This window comes from Astyanax mexicanus, chromosome 1 (assembly GCF_023375975.1).
Source record: "Astyanax mexicanus isolate ESR-SI-001 chromosome 1, AstMex3_surface, whole genome shotgun sequence".
Classification (NCBI taxonomy): Eukaryota; Metazoa; Chordata; class Actinopteri; order Characiformes; family Acestrorhamphidae; genus Astyanax; species Astyanax mexicanus.
In genome coordinates, this window is record NC_064408.1 from 88,347,227 (window position 1) to 88,366,914 (window position 19,688).

The window sequence follows — 19,688 nt, forward strand, 5'->3', positions numbered from 1 at the left end:
GAATATTAGTCTTCCAAGGCTGGTGGAACTTTCTTTTTCTTTCTCTCTAAAGCAAACGCACACATTTATAAACACACTTCTGGGACTTTCCACTGACAAGGCTGCAATTGTCAAGAAATACTGCTATGACTAAACCTGGCTTTAACCTCTGGAGAACAGACACACACTGAATGTGCAAATATACAACTATTTTAACTGTTCAAGGACGGAAAAATCAGGATGCTTTACAAAACTGTTATAAAAATTGTGATCAACACTTTTTAACCAAAAACCTTTGTTTTGACAGTAACATTAACTATATTGTCAACAACCTCAACAAAAGAGATACAGCACTCATAAATGACCTTAAAAAAACACAATAATATAGGATATTAGTCTGTGAACACCCTCAAGAAACATCTATACACAATACAACAAGAGATATATATTCTATATGCAATCTATATTCTGTATGCTACAATATAAGATATCATCCCATACACAAGATCAATAAATACACTAGAATATAGGATATTATTTTATACACAAGATGAAAAAGCATCTTTATCCAATAGATTATGAGATATTAGCCCATAAACACCTAAAAAAACACGCTTATACATGTAAAGAGGGGATGTTAGTCCATTAACACAACCAAAGCATCCCTATACACTAAAACAGGACATAAACACCCTTAATAAACACTTATATAGACTAGAATATATGATATTATTCCATACACACGATATATGAGCATTTCTATACAATAGAATAGAAGACATTAATTAATTAACACCTACAATAAACACCCCTATACATTTAATTAGAGATATTAGTCCATTAATAGCATCAAAACATCACTATAAACAAGAACAGGACATACTAGTGCATAAACACCCACAATAATGTGCCAGAAAAGGATATATGATTCTATACACAAACTTAAAAACACTCTTATACACTAGAATAGGAGATATTAGTTCATAGACACCCACAATAAACACTGCTATCATTTAATATGAGATATTAGCTTATAAACACCCGAAAAAACACTGATATACATGTAACATGAAATATTAGTCCAGTAACACAACCCTCAATAGACCCTTATACACTACAGTATGAAATACTACCCCATAAACATCTCTATGCACTAGAGTACGAAATACTACTCCATAAACACTCCAAATAAACATCTCTATGTACTATAATCTAATATATTATTCCATACATAACCTCAATAAGCGCTTCTTATATACTAGAATAGGAGTTATTAGTCCATAAATACAATAGAATAGGTGGTGTTAGTCCATAAACACCTACAATAAACACTTCTATACATGTAATAGGATATATTAGTTGAGTAACACCTTCAAAACATCCCTATACACTAGAACAGGAGATATTAGTGCAGAAAAACTCTCAACAGACATCTCTTTGTACTAGAATAGGAGATATTATTCTATACGCAACATCAATAAACACTACTATATTGTAGACTATATACAGCCCTGGAAAAAATTAGACCACTTCAGTTTTTGAACCAGTTTCTCTGATTTTGCTATGTATAGGTATACTGTATGTTTGAGTAAAATAAACATTGTTGTTTTATTTTATAAACTCAAACATTTCTCCCAAATTCCAAATAACAATATTGTCATTTAGAGCATTTATTCACAGAAAATGAGAAATGGCTGAAATAACAAAAAGATGCAGAGCTTTCAGACCTCAAATAATGCAAAGAAAACAAGTTCATATTCATAAAGTTTTAAGAGTCCAGAAGTCAATATTTGGTGTAATAACCCTGGTTTTTAATCACAGTTTTGCATCTTGGCATGCTCTCCTCCACCAGTTTTACACACTGCTTTTGGTTAACTTTATGCCACTCCTGGTGCAAAAATTGTGATCATCCATCTTTCTATTGGTTATATTCCAGAGGTTTTAAATTTGGTAAAATTAAAGAAACTCATCAATTTTAAGTGGTCTAATTTTTTTCCAGAGGTATATGTATATTTTAGTGCATATACACCCTCAATAAACATCCATATGTACTAGAATAGGATATAATATTCCATACACAACATCAATAAACACTTCTATACAGTAAAATAGTTGGTATTATTCCAGGAACACCTTCAAAAATATCTTTATGTACTAGAACAGGATATATTACTTCATACGCAACATCAATAAACACTCCTATACACTAAAATAGGAGACATCATTCCAGTTGAACCCACAAAAAACCCTTAACTTGAAAGAACCTCAGGAAGGTGTGAAAGAGTAAAGTGCTGTTATTCTTCATAAACATATAAAGCATTAATATGCTGCTATTGAAGTGTGTGCCAGTAGTAGATGCTTTGAAGTAATTGCCGGTAAACATCGTGAACAGTAAGCAGAGAGTGTGAAAGCTGTGACGTCCATATTTCACGTGTGCAGTGAGTGAAGTGCGGTTTTGACAGGGATAAAAATCAGACAAGATGAGGGAGCAAGGGGGAGGCGGGGGGGTTGAGCTCTGGGTGATGAACGCTGCCTGTCAAATGAAACGGGATTGGAGGATAATTTAGCCCCTTCCTCTGCGATAAATGATCGATACAGGCTATTCCTCTCAGCGCTGGGCTTGTGAGTGCGCTCAAGGCCGCCGCTCCGGAGTTGACACAGGAGCCGCTGTTGAGGTTTAACTGCTTATCCTATGGCCCGGCTCGTTCACATTTCAAACCTGCTACAGATTTACAGATTTACTTTTAAGGTCATAACACACACAAAACACACACACACACACACATACACAGCATATTACAGCCATGCTTCACTCGACTTCAGGCCGAAGATGTGGCGTATTATAGCGCTGGATCTGAGGCCACTGCAGCTCTTTCTTTATCTGCTGCTGTTGTTTTGGATCAACAACCACTCTCTCCACCACTGTTTCTATACCAGATACACTCCGTCTACTGCTGTGCCGTCCTTAACGAGGCCAGGAGAAGTTCTCTTAAACTACTGTTCACATCCGTTCACTGTTCACAAGGCTTCATAGCTTTTCTGATAGAACGTAGTGTGCTACTTATAATGCAACCTCATTCACAGGTCTGGCATCAATGATTTCAATTAAGGCTGTTCAGTATCTCGCTTCAGCATTGCTGTCACACTGTGGGCATGCCCAGTAGTCACATCACAGGACGTGCAAAATCATTCTGCACCTTTTTTTGGGGGGAAAGGAACGTTTGTACTATCCTTTTTTTGCCTGGTTGAGCAGATTATATAATATATATTTATTCAAATCATGGATAATGTCACATCTGGTGCTGTTAGCTCCTCTGTTTCTCACGCACCCAGCTCTGACAGAGGTTCTCAGTCTAACAACTACATTACCCAGAACGCACCACCCGCTGACACGCACACACCCAGTCACACGTCACCTCACCTGCTCCAACCAGGAAGCCCCGAATATTAGTCTGGCACTATTTAAGGACACCTCTCACACACTTCTGTGCCGGGTATTGTTGGATTTTCCTCATTACTAAGCGTTACTTTCTATTGTCTCTGTTATCTTCGTGTATGACCTTGTTTTGTTTTTTCTCGACGCCGATTTTTGGATTATCTCTGATTGTGGATATTTTTGTGTATGACCTGGACTGTTTCACGTTTTTTGATTTTGGATTACCTCTGATGTTGGCCTGCTTGTGTTTGAACTCTGGACTGTATCTCACTCATGGTATGGTTATCCCTACGTTGCTTCTGTTTACCGGTGCTCTAACCTTGTTTGTACGACTACCCTTTTTTCTACCTGCTATTTTAATAAACAACCCGTTTTACTGCATCTGCGAGTGTCTGTATTCTGTGCACACCATGACAGAATACCCGGCCTCTCTCGATCAGACAGCAGATGCGGATATGCTAAGATCAGGGTTGTTTAATCAAGGCAGATTGCTCGGTCAGCACCAGCAAACACTCGCCGGTGTGACCCACGCTGTTACTGAGTTAGCTAGCCAGCAAGCTAACCAGCAGCAGCAGCTCTCTAGCATTCTCGAGCACCTCAAGGGCTTAGCTGTAGCTAACGCTAGCCCTGTAGCTAACACTAGCACCATTAGCTCTCCTGTCTCCGGCTTTCAGGTGTGCAAGCCGGAGTATTTTGATGGTTCCCCGGAGAAATGCAGCGGATTTCTCTTACAATGCTCCGTATTTTTTAGTAACGCTTCTCCCGCCTCAGACAAAGCTAAGATCGGCTTTATTATTTCGAGGCTGTCTGGTAAAGCACTCGACTGGGCTACGGCGGTTTGGGACACCATTTCTGAAACCAGCTATTCGGAGTTTTTGACTTTGTTTCGAGCAGTTTTTGATCACTCACGCTACGGACAATCCTCTGGAGAGCTTCTACTGGCGTTAAAACAAGGTCAGAAAACTGTTGCTTCATATGCCATGGAATTTCGCACTCTGGCAGCTGGCAGTGGCTGGAACAACGCTGCACTCATCTCTGTGTTCAAGAATGGACTTAACCCTGAAGTTTTGAAGGAGTTAGCATGCAAGGATGAATCCCTTACCTTGGATCAGCTGATTTCCCTCTCCATTCGGTTAGACCAGCTGCTCTCTCGCCAAACCAAGACCAACCTCCACGTACAACCCACTCCAGCAGAGCTACCTCACGCTTCATCAGACTCCACAGTGGAACCCATGGATGTTCAAAAGTCCAGATTATCTCCAGCGGAACGCCAACGCCGCATTCGGTTCCATCTTTGTCTCTACTGTGGAGAGGCTGGGCATCGCAAAGCTGCATGTGGTCTCCTGACCCGATCCGTGAAGGCTCCAGCCCTGGGAAAGCGCGTGGGGGGCTCTCCACGCGCTAACGTGGTACGTAATTCTATCTCTAATCACAAAGCTAAATGTTTTACGTTACCCGTTATTATCTCTTCACCCACTGGTATGTTCTGTGTCCCAGCGCTTGTAGATTCCGGGTCGGAGGGGAACTTCATCAGTTGGGACCTGGTCAAGGAACATGGCATCCCTACCCGTGACCTGCGCCGTCCCATTTCTATTCACGCGGTGGATGGGAAAACTGTACGCTCCAAGGCTATCACTCGTCAGACACTTCCCGTCGCTCTTCAAGCCAGCGCTCTGCATCACGAGGAACTGCCCCTGTTTGTGCTTCCCTGCTCTGAACACCCGGTGATTTTGGGCATGCCATGGCTCAAGTTTCATGATCCTGTGGTTTCCTGGACTGATGGTGATATTACGGTTTGGTCTCCCTCTTGTTATGAACATTGTTTAGCTCTTAATGAGTTAGCTTTACAGTCTACCTCGGTAGAAAGTCCTGACGCAGTAGATACTCCTGTTATCCCCTCTGAATACTCTGATTTTCTTGATGTCTTTAGCAAAGCCAATGCCACTAAATTGCCTCCACACCGTCCTTATGACTGTGCTATAGATCTAGTGGAGGGAGCTACGCTGCCCAAAGCTAGAGTCTATCCCCTCACCCTCGATGAAGAGAAGGCTATGGCAGACTATGTTGAGGAGGCACTCGCTCAGGGTTTCATCCGCCCGTCTAAATCTCCGGTTGGTTCAGGGTTCTTCTTTGTCAAGAAGAAAGACGGGGGGTTGAGACCCTGTATAGACTACCGTGGGCTTAATGACATAACTAAGAAATTTGCGTATCCGTTACCCCTCATACCCAGCGCTCTCGAGCAACTTCGTGAAGCTTCCTTTTTTACGAAATTAGACTTACGCAGCGCGTATAATTTAATTCGTATCCGTGAGGGTGACGAGTGGAAGACTGCCTTTACCACTACTAATGGGCACTACGAATATTTAGTGATGAGTTTCGGTCTCGCTAACGCCCCGGCAGTCTTCCAGTCATTCATGAATGACATATTTAGGGATATGATTGGGAAATACGTCGTCCTATTTATAGACGACATTCTGATTTATTCAGCTGATTTTGAGTCTCACGTGATCCACGTACGTTCCGTTCTCCAACGCTTACTGGAGAATAGCCTTTATGCCAAAGCAGAGAAATGCGAATTTCACCGTCAACAAGTCTCCTTTCTCGGCTATGTTATTAGCTCCCAAGGCGTCCTGATGGACGACACCAAAGTTTCAGCTGTCACTGACTGGCCCGTTCCGCAGTCTATTAAGGATCTCCAGCGCTTTTTAGGTTTCGCAAATTTCTATAGGCGATTTATCCGCAATTTCAGTGGTATAGCTGCCCCTCTTACTGCTCTGACCAAGAAAGCCACTAAGATCCTGAATTGGTCCCCCGAAGCTGAGCAAGCTTTTAATAAGCTTAAAGCTGCATTTGTGTCCGCGCCTATACTAGCTCACCCTAAGCCCGAACTCCCGTTCGTTGTCGAGGTCGACGCTTCGGATACTGGGGTAGGGGCTGTTTTGTCACAGCGTAGTGGGTTTCCGCCTAAAATGCATCCCATAGCCTTCTTTTCACGAAAAATGTCTCCTGCGGAGCGCAACTACGGCATAGGGGATAGAGAGCTTCTTGCTGTCAAACTGGCTCTCGAAGAATGGCGTCACTGGCTGGAGGGGGCCGCGCACCCATTTACTGTTATCACTGATCACAAGAATCTCGAGTATTTACGCTCTGCCAAACGTCTTAATCCTCGCCAAGCTCGTTGGTCATTATTTTTCTCTAGATTCGATTTCTCTATTTCGTTTCGCCCTGGCAACCGTAACACTAAGGCAGACGCGCTATCCCGAGTCTATACTGCTCCGGATAGCGCATCTCAGTCTTCCGAACCTGAACGCATTCTTCCTCCGGCCGTCAAAATTGCAGCTATTCGCTGGGAATTAGATGATCTCATTCAACAGAGTGTAGCGCACTCACCACCTCCTGAGGGGTGTCCCTCTCACAAAACTTTCGTTCCTGAACAATTCAGAGATCGTCTTATTAGCTGGGCTCACTCTGCTCTCACCTCGGGCCATCCCGGCGTTACGCGCACTCTGCAGCTAGTATCAGCTCGCTATTGGTGGGAAACCATGCGAGCTGACATACACGCTTTCGTCTCCTCCTGTTCCGTTTGTGCTCAATGCAAAACCCCAAAAACCCTTCCAGCCGGTAAGCTTGTTCCTCTACCTGTACCAGAAAGACCCTGGTCTCACATAGCTGTAGATTTCGTCACCGATTTACCTGTCTCCGAGGGTTACACCACAGTACTCACTGTTGTGGATAGATTTTCCAGGGGGGTTAAGTTTATTCCTTTCTCTGCCCTGCCCACTGCACTTCAAACTGCACAAGCCATTTACACACACGTGTTTAGACATTATGGTATTCCAGAGGATATTCTCTCTGATCGGGGCCCTCAGTTTACTTCCAGGGTTTGGAAAGCATTTTTTGAACATTTGGGTGTTCATGTTAGTTTAACCTCAGGGTTCCATCCCACTAGTAACGGTCAATGTGAACGTGTTAATCAAGAATTAGGCAAGTTTCTCCGTCTGTACTGTTATAAGCACCCCTCTGACTGGTCTCAGTTCCTTATATGGGCTGAGATTGCACAGAATTCTCTCACTAACTCCACTTCTGGTCTCACACCGTTTCAGTGCGTTCTGGGTTACCAACCTCCGTTAGCTCCGTGGACAGCCGTGTCCTCTGAGGTTCCTGCGGTGGACGACTGGATGAAGCGGAGCGAGCAGGTGTGGGAGGAAACTCACCAGCAGGTTTCGGAGGCGTTACGCAAATACAAGGAGCAGTCCGACAGACACCGAGGCAGTACCCCCCAGTATCAACCCGGGGATCGAGTGTGGTTGTCCACCCGGGACTTGAGGTTTGAGGGGGAGTGCAGGAAACTTCTGCCTAAGTATATTGGGCCTTTCAAGGTTTTGTCTCAAATTAACGAAGTTACTTATAAGATTGAACTTCCAGCCCAGTATAGAGTCCATAATTCATTCCATGTATCTCTCCTGAAACCTCTTGTCCCAGGTCCACTCGCAGAGGGTCTTCCGGATGACGTACCGCCCGCGGCTGTGGAGGGGGAGGCTTCATCCACCTACGCGGTGAAAGAGGTGCTGGATTCTCGCAGGCGCGGCGGTGGGCTCCAGTATCTCATTGAGTGGGAGGGCTACGGCCCCGAGGAGCGCTCTTGGGTTGCTGCCAGTGATGTGCTGGATCCGGCTCTTTTGGCTGAATTTCATGCTAGTCATCCGGGCAAACCTGCTCCTAGACCCCGTGGGCGTCCCAAGCGCTCACTTTCCTCGTCGGTTCCGGTTCATCGGGGTTCCCAGCTCCGCAAACCCCGCCTGTCCGGCACCTCTGTGGCTACTCCTGTTCCTCCCGCCGGTACTCCCTGTCCGTCGGGTGGTCGTCGTCGTGGTCGTCCTCGTTCCGTTCCCGTTCCGACTCCCTCGGGGGGAGGTACTGTCACATCTGGTGCTGTTAGCTCCTCTGTTTCTCACGCACCCAGCTCTGACAGAGGTTCTCAGTCTAACAACTACATTACCCAGAACGCACCACCCGCTGACACGCACACACCCAGTCACACGTCACCTCACCTGCTCCAACCAGGAAGCCCCGAATATTAGTCTGGCACTATTTAAGGACACCTCTCACACACTTCTGTGCCGGGTATTGTTGGATTTTCCTCATTACTAAGCGTTACTTTCTATTGTCTCTGTTATCTTCGTGTATGACCTTGTTTTGTTTTTTCTCGACGCCGATTTTTGGATTATCTCTGATTGTGGATATTTTTGTGTATGACCTGGACTGTTTCACGTTTTTTGATTTTGGATTACCTCTGATGTTGGCCTGCTTGTGTTTGAACTCTGGACTGTATCTCACTCATGGTATGGTTATCCCTACGTTGCTTCTGTTTACCGGTGCTCTAACCTTGTTTGTACGACTACCCTTTTTTCTACCTGCTATTTTAATAAACAACCCGTTTTACTGCATCTGCGAGTGTCTGTATTCTGTGCACACCATGACAGATAAACAGCAGGGCTGCGCCATATATATTGTTTCAGCATCGTCATCAAAGTGTACAATAGTCACATCGCAGGATGGGCAATAACACATCTAGACCTATTTATTCAAACTCCCCAGGCTTTTCCTGCTTGATGCAAAAGGAATATTTACAAATATTCCCCATGATAAAAATACCTCAGGCTGTTTATATTGGGCCATTCTAACTAATTTGACTTTATTTTTGAATACACAGAGTGCATCATTCAATGCCATGGCCTGTTGGATCATTGACTTCAGTAGAAAATTCACTTTTTTTTTTCTTTTTTTTTTTATATATATATATCACAATATACAGCTCTGAAAAAAATTGAGAGACCACTTAAAAATGATGAGTTTCTTTAATTTTACCAAATTGAAAACCTCTGGAATATAATCAAGAGGAAGCTGGATGATCACAAGCCATCAAACCAAGCTGAACTGCTTGAAATTTTGGCACAAGGAGTGGCATAACGCTACCCAAAAGCAGTGTGTAAGACTGGTGGAGGAGAATGTGCCAAGATGCATGAAAACTGTGATTAAAAGCAGGGTTATTTTACCAAATATTGATTTCTGAACTCTAACTCTAATTGATAAAAAACCTTATGAATATGAACTTGTTTTCTTTGCATTATTTAAAGTCTAAAAACTCTGGTGTTATTTCAGCCATTTCTCATTTACAATTACAATGTTTTTGTTTAGAATTTGTCTGTAGTTTATAGAATTAAACAACAATGTTCATTTTACTCAAACATAAACCTACAAATAGCTAAATCAGAGAAACTAATTCAGAAACTGAAGTGGTCTCTTATTTTATTCCAGAGCTGTATATAATAGAGCAGCAGAGTATCACAATGTCCTTTTTTTAGTCCAATTTTGTGCAGTCCTAATGAACAGAGTGTATTATTTATATCATAGCATATCAGATAATATACTTCTGGTAAAGTCATGTGGAAAATCTTACATTTAAAAATATTACTATATATATATATCACAGAAGAATAACATTACAAAGTTAGTATTGCAACAAAATGAATGCAGTGCAGTGTGGTGGCCCTTTTCTGACTTTTTGAACTGTGGAATGGATCAAAAAAGACTTGAAGTAAAATAGTCCTACATTGAAAATGATACATTTTTAATAAGTGAATTTAAAAAAAAGTTAAAAGACCATCAACAGAATTTTTAAATATAATCATATTTCTGCACATTTCCTATTCTTTTGAATTAAACAGACTGGGCAAGAATAAAACAAAAGGTATTTAATGCACACACTAAATATTATAGTATTTTTGTTTTTAAATTAGGTTGCTAAATTATAAGTATGATTAAACCTATTTAATAACATGCAACTAAAAATGTGTTGTATATACACAAATCAAATATTAACATATATATCACATGGCAATGCAAATCAACAGTTCTCTGGAGTTTAAAAGGCTACATTGGGAAGAATTATTTTTTCAATGGTTCATTAAAAGAGGCAATTTTGTTTAACAATATGAACCATGACACTTAAACCATAACCATTTAGGCATTAACAATCGAAATAGGTAAAGAGCTCTTGTTCTATACTATATATAACCCTGTTGTTTAGCATACATTGCAGAATTCCATAGTTGTTGTTTCTTAACATTCAAAACTTTTGATTATTTTTTACAGAGCAGAGTCATGTAGAACTATGGGTCGGTCCAGGATAAAAAAAGGGAACTTGCTGGTAAGGTTTTGTGTTTTTATAGATGAGGTTCATCAGAAGGCCTCTGAACTACAGCACAGCTACTAAGCTACAGTACAGTTAAAGTCACATGCAGACTGTTGGAAATGTTAATCTGGCACAGAGACGATACAGCAGATCTTGTACTTCTGTAAATCAGGAGGTTGGATATCTATGGATTGTGTCACTCAGACTGTGACCCTGACACTAATTTACTGACCAGACACATTTTATTTACAGACTGTAAACTGTGTCCTGCCTAATATCTGCATTTGATTGGTTCCATTATAAGGATATACCATTATGTTTTTTTTTTAAATAATATTTAATGATATTGATGTATTAAGTGTATTTTATTGATCTCTTAAGTATATTAGATTTACATTACAAATAAATAATGTACTATAATTACTAAAACTAAATGACAACCTGAATAAAATGTTAAATAATATAAATATGCATGAGTTCTCATATAAAACTGACATCCGGAATTAATTTCTAATAGAATAGGATAAATTTAATTTCAAACATTTATACCAGAATGACGTTCTGATAATATTAATATCCAGAATGACACTCTTTATAATATTACTATCCAAAATTAAGTCCTAATAATATTAATATTCAAGGAATTTCTAATAACATTTTTATTCAGAATGAAGTTCTATAACATTAATATACAGAATAAAGTTATTGTAAAACACGGATATCCTGAATTAATTTCTAATAGCATTAATATACAGAATGAAGCTCTAATAATATTAATTTCCAGAATTAAGTTTTAATAGCATTAATATCCAGAATGAAGTTTTGATAGCATTAATATCCAGGATGAATTTCTAGTATCATTAATATCCAGAATACATTTCGAATATAATTAATATAAAAAATGAAGCTCTAATATCATTAATATACAGAATTAATCTCTAATGGCATTTATATCCAGACTAAAGTTCTAAAGACATTAATACCCAAAAACGAACTAGAGAAATATTAATATCTAGAATAAAGGTGTAATAACAGTAATATCCAGAATTCTAAGAATTCTAATAGCAATTATATTTTTTAATATATTTATTTTCAGTAAAATAACCATCATTAATTCCCAATATGATTAAGATCCAGAATGCTGTTCTAATGAAGATAATATGCAGGTTGGATTTTAATAGCATTCATATTCGAGATAAAGCTCTAATAACACTATTAATCATCTAGTAACGCTGCATATTATTGTTGTTTGAAATTCATGCTGGATGTAAGAAATTACTGCTCAATATTTTGTATTAATAATTAAAACACATATTAATTATATTCAAAGTTAATTCTGGATATTACTATTAACAAAACTGCATTCAGTACCCAAAATCAGCTTCTAATAAGAACAATATCCCTAATGAATGTCTAATAATCATGCTTGTAATGATACAGTAACACTGATATGCAGTATAATGTTCTATTAATATTAATGCTCATGTTATACTACAGATCATTGTACATTTCGGTGATAAAAGTAGAGACGAGGGGAGATCTGGTTGAGGTGAGAACAGTATTAAAGCTCTGAAGTTTACAGTGGGATGGTGGGGTTATTGCTGCGCATCTAAAGCTGGAAAGCTGGAAATGTGAGACGCAAAGGCGCCCCCTAGCGGTGCGCTGCAGACCCGCACTCCAGCACTCCAGCACTTCTCTCAGTCTCAGTATCGTGCCCTGTCGCTTCAGCGCGCGGTGAAAGTTTATAGCAGCAGCAGAAGCAGCAGCGCGAGCTCATGTGCACGAGCGCAGAGTGTTTAATGTGGGTGAAGCTATTCTACACACACACTGCACACACACCAGATCAGAAAACAACAACATGCTCCAAACACACACTCCCCAATCCACACACACACAACTTCCCCACACAACCCAAAAACACACTCAAACAGTTCTCACACACTCAACCACCGCCAGCCCAACTGCCCCCAAAACTACCCCACCGCACCCCTGCCCTACCTCTGCCCCCCTGCGCGTGTCCATGCTGCCCTCCTCCTTCTCCTCCTGTGCGCTCTGTTCTTCATGCACGCGCGCTCTTATCCATCTCCCAACACCACAGAGTTATTCCAACAGCAGCAGCAGTCCGTCACAAACTCTTCTTCTTATTCCAGCACCACATTCCATCCCCCTGCTGTCCCTCTGCCCTCCGCTCCTGCCCCCACGCCCCTTCTCACTGCTGCATTAGGACAGAGGGAGCAGATCTACTCCTGTACTCCTCTCCTCGATCCGTCCTGATACTCCTCTCACAGCCATCCCTCTCTCTCTCACTCAGCTCTGAGCTACCCACACACTACCCTGATCAAGCTCCGCCCCCCTCTCTCTCTCTCTTTCTCTTTCCTTAAACTCTCCCTCACTCCACCACCCCTCTCTCTCTCTCTCTTTCCTTACACACACTCATCCTCTCTCTCTCTCTCTCTCTCTCTCTCTCTCTCTCTCTGTGTCTCTCTCTCATTCCTCACACACACTGATCCTCTCTCTCTCTCTCTCTCTCTCTCTCTCTCTCTTTCTCTCTCTCTCTCACTGCTCCTCCCCCTATTTGTCCCTCCCATTCTGAGAGCATTTCTTCATTAAAACTCATGCCATGCACACACACACACACACACACACACACACACACACACACACACACACACACACACACGCACACACACACACACTACACAGCTTTTAAGATTTCACATTTCTCTCTTAACAAAAGTGAATCATGAGTTTTAAACACATATGTAGCACAGTATTTCTGGATTGACATTATAACTGACAAAAGTAAGTAAAAACGGTTACCAAAAAAATCTAAAAGAATGTAAATCTTATAGCAGTGGTCTGCTATCACATAAATTCTATTTATTCTAATATTAAAAAGTAAACAAAATATATATTTTTCCTTTTCAAATAAAAAAAGTAAATGTCAATAGTGTAACGCTGCCGTCCAATCAAAAATATATATCCTCAAAACAGCAACACTTTACAGGAGACAGATACAACCTTCTTAACTATCAATGGAAGTCTATTTTGGAGTTTATTTACAGTAATTCTGAAGAATTTATATTAGTCTGTTAATCAAGTCATTTTGACCCAGTGTAAAGAACAGTTTCTCCGTTCAAATTTTGTTGCCACCAAAAAATCAGCTAATATATAGATCCTTTTTTTCATTGGACAATGATGATATGTTCCTTGTGAATTCTGTTTGAAACTGTGGAGGTGAGGAACCTTCAAGAAAACTTTCCTTGAAGTATCTTAGGTTTTCTTGAAGGTTCATCAAAGTACCTTAAAAGGTTCCTCCACAGTTCTACCTTTAACAGTATATAATTAATTTCACCAGCTAATCATGGGTCTACCCTGAACCACAGGTTAAACTAAGTAAGTTCAAAACTAGAGGTGTGCAAAATTAGAGACCACTTAGAGATAAAGTGAATTTTAACTAGCTAGTACTGCATAAAATGATTGTAGATAAAAGCACAATTACATAAGTGACGTTTTAACCTTCTGTAGCCAATCATGGACATTCGCCATAAACAGTACATATTTGGGTAATTTTATGGTTTTTAATAATGTATTTCTGTTTATTCTGGCTGGCTGCTTATAATTAACAAGACAAACAATAGTTCATTTGATCCTGCTTGAGACCACCTCTTTTGGTCTGATCAAATTTAGATAATTGTTTTGGTCTGTGATGTATATCTCACCACCTATTTTGGTTTAAACTAAACTAAAAAAGGTGCAAAGGTAAGAGCCAGATAAAGTAGGTGTGAAAGCACTGTAATAAAAGTGGCTCTGTATAGCACTGAAAACTTGATATTTGGCTCATAACTGCAGTGAATATGTCAATATTACAAAAAACACTGACCAGACAAAGACATTCTATGAGATGGAGACATATTTCTACCTGGAATCATTTGCTTTTGTGAAGAACCCTTGTCTGTTGAAATTTGTGCACATACAGCTCTGGAAAACAAAAGAGACCACTTAATGACCATAATGATGAGTTTCTTTGATTTTACCAGATTGAAAACCTCTGGAATATAATCAGGAGGAAGATGGATGATCACAAGCCATCAAACCAAACTGAACTGCTTCAATTTTGCATTAGGAGTGGCATTAATTTATCCAAAAGCAGTGTGCAAAACTGGTGGAGGAGAACATGCCAAGATAGAACAAAACTATGAATAAAAACCAGGGTTATTGCACCAAATATTGATTTTTGGAATTTGGGAGAATACAGAAATGTTGTCTGTAGTTTATAGAATAAAACAACAATGTTCATTTTACTCAAACATTTACCTATAAATAGCAAAATCAGAGAAACTGATTCAGAAACTGAAGTGGTCTCTTATTTTATTTTCCAGAACTGAATTTGAAATAGCTCTTTTGGTACAGTCCCTATTTTCAGCACCTATCCAGTGCACTATGTAGGGAGCAGAGAGGTATTTGAGATGCCTCTGCAGAAAAAGCAGTGATCTAAGCACTGATCCTAATCGTTATTGATGCCATTAAAAACCGATCACATTTTATTACTGTGATTTACTCAGATGTCGGTAAAGTCATTTGAACTTGTGCAGAACTGAGAGCGTCTTGCAAAATAACATCGATTTTTCTAGCAGCAAAATGCAACATTATTTTATTCTATTCTTGCCAACTTTGCAGGCGGTATTAAACTTTCTCCACCAGCCAGAACTGTCTCTGCTGCTGGATTGGTGACAGCCAAGAAGATAGAGCTATTTGAGCTCAGCATCTAAAGCTTTTTAATAAACATTAAAAGGGCAATGTCTGCTTTAAAAACAGCTCAAACTTCAGAGCTGTGATTCAGATCTCATAAACTTTATTTTCTCTGCTCTTGGCGATATTCAGATACTTCCTTTCTTGCTTGCCTCTGACTGATCTGCAGCTCAAGAGTAAGCACAAGCAGAACTGACTATAGTGTGTGGATACACACGGTATTGTTCTAAACTCATTCTTGCCTTTAACAGTAATATGTTTCCAGTGCCACTGGCTGCAACACAACCCCAAACCATGATTAATCCACTCCCAGGCTTAACAGTTTGATAGGTATTCTTTTCATGAAATCCAGCACCGTTTTTTATTCCCAATATGTATAGCTCAACATTTTTAAAATCAGTTTCTCTTATTTTGCTATTTATAGGTTTATGTTTGAGTAAATTGAATATTGTTGTTTTGTTCTATAAACTACGGAATGCATTTCTCCCAAATTCTAAAAATAAAAACATTGTCTTTTGAAGCATTTATTAGCAGAAAATGAGAAATGGCTGAAATAACAAAAAAGATGCAGAGCTTTCAGACCTCAAACAATGCAAATAAAGAAGTTCATATTCATGAAGTTTTAAGAGTTCAGAAATCAATATTTGGTGAATTAACCCTGGTTTTAATCACAGTTTTCATGCATATTGGCATGTTCTCCTCCACCAGTCTTACACATTGCTTTTGGATAACTTTATGCCACAAATTCAAGCAGTTCAGCTTGGTTTGATGGCTTGTGATCATCCATCTTCCTCTTGATTATATTCCAAAGGTTTTTAATTTGGTAAAATTCTACTGTATTAACATCAGCAACCCTTACAACCTTTTTTTTTTTTCAAAATCCATCCTGGAAACCTTACGCTCTCCCTTATCTTTTGAGTATTTATGAGTATTCATTTAGCTTTGAATTTTCCATCACCTGGCTTTTCCTTATGATGATAGTAAACAAGTCATAGCTCTAACAAAACAATTGAGCAGTTGTGCCCAAACATTTGTATGCCTCTGTAGATCACCCTTCAATCCACAGATGGAAATGAACCTGCAGAAAACATCTAAGGTGGAGTCATTGTTCTGGTGATATGAGGAAGAAAAAGCACCAATATTTATATATTTACCCTTCACATTGATTTTCAAATGAGATATGATACAGAGAGGCCATTCAGAGCTCATTTACCTGTCAGTTTATATGGTAACAGGAAAGGTCTGTTCAATTTTCAGAGATAAAGAGAGGTTAGAAATGGTCAGTAAAAAAAATAGGACTATTTCTGTCCATAAATTCACAAGAACAGTATAAGTGGACTTGTGAATAAAAATGTATGATAAGAGCACTTTAGACAAAGCATAATGGATTGGTGCCATTTTAATCTGGTAGTGTGAATACAGAATTAGATTTAAACCATTAATCCACAAAACTCTCTCTCTCTCTCTCTCCTAAAATACAGCTATTAAATATTTAATTTAATGACATTTGACGAACCACAGGGAGCTGGGTTTAAGCACGACCACAAAGTTGTAAAATATGTAAAATATGTTGATATATTTGTACTGTAATACAAATCATAATACTTTTATAATCAGGGACAACATAAATCTACTTTGTCAGTTATATTTTTAGTCATAAACATTTTCAGCGTCTAACATTGTAATTATTGACTGTAAATCAGACAATATATTCATGTAATTATAATTATAATTATACTTATGCGCTGTAAGCAGCTTCTAGCACACATATACAGCAAACACCTGTAATTAATGAAGAAAAAAAAAATTAAAATAAAATATAACAAGCACCTAGGATAATGTTGCAACTAGGCAACATTAAGGGCAATATATTATGAATATCGATATATTCAAACATGTTTTATAGATCTTATGAAAATGTAATTATTGTAATATTGCATCCGACACTTTAGTTAACATCTGTGTGCAAAATTTAGTTCTGAAAAAAGATCCTGCACGGGCTGTTTGTGGGAAAATGGTTTGGTTTCATGCGCAAAGGATGTGGGAAAAACATCGTAAGTAAATATTAAAGTAGCAGAATGATGCAACGGACTTACAACCCCATAGCAGCCACCTTGCAGGATACCATAGCAACCCATGAAGAACATTCACTCTGGGTTTTACTAAAAACATGCTGTCTAAATACTGAATACATTGTTTATCCAACATCCAACTTTCTTGTGTCTGTTTGTTATAAGTTCACTTTCAGACTGAGAGCATAAAGTGAGCTTGTTTGATAAATATAACATGTAAACTGTACATTTGTCCAATCAAGAACATGCAGCCATGCCTTAAAATTATAACTAAAATAATCTGGTGAAATTCAATTCTATATAACCTTTAGATCTCACCAGGTTTTTACACATTCTTGTTTGTTCTTTGTTTGCAAACGCACCCTGACCTTTTCAACATGGTGAATATAACTCATGTGTACTGTCATTTCTCTGATTCTGATAGAAAAAAAAACACATTAAATGCAACACAAACTATTTGCAACATGTTTTGTTATCAAATAAACATAACCAGATTGATTAAATCAGATTGAATAGTTGAGTTACAATTAGAACAACCTCCTGGAGTTTGTGACCATGATTTAAGGAATTTTGCTAAAAAGTGGAAAATCAATTGCAGATGTTAAATGCTTGGCATGTTACTTGGTATCTAATACACAATGGGCTTAACCAATGAACTATTAACTAGCTAATCTTCTAAAACACACACACGCACGCACGCACACGCGCACACACACACACACACACACTCACACGCACGCACACGCGCACACACACACACACACACACACACTCACACGCAGGCACACACACACGCACACACACACACGCACGCACACATGAACGGCAGCAGCTACATTTATAGCTTATAGCACTGCTGATCTCCATATTTGTCTGTTTCCAGTTGTCTCCATTCCTTAAACCCCGCAGCTGCTATGTACACTCTGTGATTCTGGATGTATAGACCAATAGAAACATCAGTAGAAATTACATGAATAAACTTTCATTTTACATAGACTTCCATTCAGAATTAAGAACATTTTTTACTCTTTTGGAGATGTTTTTCATTGGACAGTGGTGAAACCCCTAATGTTTTGCTCATTGCTGCTACTTAGAAGCAAATTGGTTTTGTGGCTACTTAGAAGAATCAGAAGTATAAAACCTATTCTGGTTTATTCTGTTTTATTTATTTTTTATTATTTTTTTTACAATATTCCACATGTGTTCCTGTAAAGCTTTAATATAGTCTTTAATAATACATTTACTGTGCAAATAAATGATGCAAAAAAAAAATCACTTTATCCTAATGGAGAGATTTATCTGAAAAGGATTTTTTTGGAAAGAAAACAAGCTGAAATGAAATAGGATTAACAAGGCTATTTTTAAAAGGTAAGAAGTAGAAAGTTCAGATAAAGTGGAAGTAAAGCGGAAGTAAATCTCTAAAAAAAATTATGTATCCATTTAAGTAGAGAAAAAGAACATTTCTACTTAAGTAAGGTAACAAAATACTTGTACTCAGATACTTGACACCTCTGTGGTTAACCCCCCCCCCCCCCCCCCCCCCAAAAAAAAAAGGAAATAGCGTACACCTCAAACCTACAGTATCGTAGGTGATTAATGCACCTGGTGTCAGTGATCAATCATGTTCATATTCATTTGGTGTTTCTCCAAACAGTTCCTCATAGAGTTTTCACGAAGCACAGTGTAATCTTACGTATCATTTCTGAGGTTTGTGATCAGGTTGGGGCAGCTCCTCAGTTCTCCTCACTCTGTTCACTCATTCGCTGCAGTAATAAGACTTTTACTTTAAGTGGTTTTAGTCTGCAGTACCTCTGGCTGTAAATAAAAGTGTGGATGTGGATGAGTAAAGGAAGCGATGTGTATTTCTCTCTCCTCCAGCCTGTACTTACAGCCCCCGCAGTATCAGCTTCCCACCAGCCAGCTCCGTGACTTTCTCCCTGCCTTTCATGTTTAATTTTGTCTGCCAAATTTCAAAGATTGACTGCCTCGCCCTTCCCAGTCCACAAAATTTCATTTCGACATAAATCTGGCCCCTATAGTCACCGTGAATTATATATCCCGCCTATGAAACATGCAGAGAGGAAGGATCGCGCTTTTTTAATGGATTTATTTTAATTAATGTTCCTCTCTTTTCTTTTACATTGATGGAAACTTCTCGTCGCTCCAGACGCTAAAGCTCCAGACTGTTTTATAAAGACTTCGGCCATTTGGATCCGTTTAACAGCTCCGTCGTACTTAAAGTACAGTTAAGTCT

At 39.2% G+C, this 19,688-nt stretch overlaps 1 protein-coding gene across 2 annotated transcripts in view; it reads right to left on the reverse strand.

The window, feature by feature from the left end:
- flrt2 (fibronectin leucine rich transmembrane protein 2) overlaps positions 1–19,688 on the reverse strand; it is an 89,883-nt gene that overhangs the window by 12,218 nt on the left and 57,977 nt on the right. The window contains exon 1 of one of the 2 annotated variants that reach the window (XM_007252948.4): positions 12,609–12,918. The exons of the other annotated variant lie outside the window; for it this stretch is intronic. The gene's annotated coding sequence lies outside the window, so the exon portion shown is untranslated. Of the gene's footprint in view, positions 1–12,608; positions 12,919–19,688 lie in introns of those variants that run through there. 2 annotated transcript variants of the gene reach the window in all.